Raw genomic sequence first — 1,964 nt, 5'->3', positions numbered from 1 at the left:
ATATTTTTCCTCCACCATCTTCTTTCATGCCTTGAAGGAAAGTAAATTAATTGAAATTACTGCAATTATAGGTTAGCACTACATTTGATCTTGTTGTGTACACACATAAACCTTTTCTAGTATGGAGAACATAGGAGGGATTCAGCAAATGAACAAGTTCCCTGAACGCCTCGTCTTCCACAACAGTAAAGGGCTGTGAATCTTTTACAATAAGATTGATCACAGCATCATCCAACACCTGCTTTCTGGAACCTGTATGATCCATGAAAATAAAGCACAAACAATTTAAATAAACCTATAAGATATATTTCATACTCAGGCTGGTGTCTGCGTTTGATTTGAAGTGTGTGCCTTTTCTTTTTCATGTATGGCTCTGAAATGTCTAAGCATTGATGAGGTATTATTATTGTATACCAGCTCTCTGGTGCACAACAAACACTTCACCTGAAATACAAAGATAAAAGTTCATTGATACAGAATTATTGGTAATAATACAAATAAAATCAGGTAATGTGCTGCAAACACACTTTACACAAACCTTGTTTTTAGCACACATTTCAAATTACTTCCAGATGGGAGAAGTTTTCCTTTTTTTGTTGCCTCCATTCTTCTCAGATGCTCCTATCTCTGCTGACGTGCGACCAAACCACTACAACAACCCACGAAGCAACAAGTGTCATCGCGCTTTTATTTTGAAATTCCACCCCCGAAATGAAGCAGTGACGTGTTCACGGAAATGCGAGACATCGTTTGTCATCGGTCACGTGGTTTACCGCAAGACAACACAAGCATTGAACCTTTTTACTCTGTAAACTCCTCGAAGCTTTGCTTCAAATGTTCCATCTCTAGAGTTTGGATCGAAGCCGAGTTATAACTACTCAGTAACTGTTAAAGGATCTTTTGAAGAGAAGCTAACAACAAAGATGTGGAGACAGCAGCTCAAACGGTGGCAGAGTGCAGCAGTGGGAGAGATTTCCCAAACAGCTAAAGAGGACAAAGAAGATCAGCAGCGTCTCAACATCCTGGAGGCTGATTTCAACCCTAAAGTTCTGCTGCACAGATTAGGTTTGTATGTTTTCATGTCAGTTACAGTTTAGGAACATTTTAGGTGACTAATGGATTAGCTTCTTAAAGACCAAATGTTCATCATAGACTGAAAACGTAAACGCTTCGTTACTCGGTGGGAACGACCCACGTCCGCCATTTTGAGTGGTTTGTTGTCCTTCGACACCGATACAAGTTTGTTTAGAAACTAATTAATAGGGCTGCATGATATTAGAGAAACCTGTGATGTGTGATAACAGTGTCTAATAGTGTGATGACGATATGACTTGTAATATATGAACAAATACTTACAGAGCATCAGGAAAGTATTCACAGCGCTTCATATTTTGTTAAGTTACAGCCTCTTCCGGTCTACCGCACCCTGTTGGCGGTCAGTTTCCTCCCGGTCCTTGGTCCCCATGAAGCGATCAAACACTCTATGTAAAGAGTCTTAAAGAAACGAGTCTCAACCAGTTTCTAACTTTTATCTCTTTTTAATCTAAATTAAGGCAGAGGAATGATTACAGAGATCAGAGAGCCTCGATAGAAGGTCACATGTAGTTTTATATCTGGTTCTCCAATGCAATGGATGTTTCCTCCCTCAGTGATTATCAGTAGACTATGTGTCACCATTGTGGTGTCTATCTGTTAGATTGTGTAGTAGCTGGTGTCCATCCTTAATCTAAGTGTGCTGTAGGTTTCTAATCAACCCAGTTATACCAGCTTCAGGTCCTTTATGACAATCCTTGGGCCATTTATCCTTGTACTGTATATTTATGAGCTTCTTATCCTATTCTAACAAAAGGGAAACATTAGAACTTATACTTTATTTCACTATAGTATAAATGGGAAAAACAGCTATGAGCATATTAATAAAGGTTATTCCTAACATCCATATTTGTTTGTAGAATTTTGAGTAT

At 38.6% G+C, this 1,964-nt stretch overlaps 1 long non-coding RNA gene across 2 annotated transcripts; it reads right to left on the bottom strand.

Moving 5' to 3' along the window:
- Positions 1 to 1,611, bottom strand: LOC124881097. 2 transcript variants are annotated; one of them, XR_007041528.1, is made up of 2 exons: positions 1,357 to 1,611; positions 1 to 252 (listed from the first exon to the last, which is right to left on the bottom strand). It is a non-coding gene; the product is annotated as an uncharacterized LOC124881097 (long non-coding RNA). The 2 variants fall into 2 exon arrangements; XR_007041527.1 differs by lacking the exon at positions 1,357 to 1,611 and adding an exon at positions 539 to 916.
- Positions 1,612 to 1,964: the final 353 nt, after the last annotated feature.

Source organism: Girardinichthys multiradiatus, chromosome 14, assembly GCF_021462225.1.
Source record: "Girardinichthys multiradiatus isolate DD_20200921_A chromosome 14, DD_fGirMul_XY1, whole genome shotgun sequence".
In the NCBI taxonomy this organism is placed as follows: Eukaryota; Metazoa; Chordata; class Actinopteri; order Cyprinodontiformes; family Goodeidae; genus Girardinichthys; species Girardinichthys multiradiatus.
Note: the sequence above shows the minus strand (reverse complement) of the source record. Positions and strands in the feature narration are given on the sequence as shown.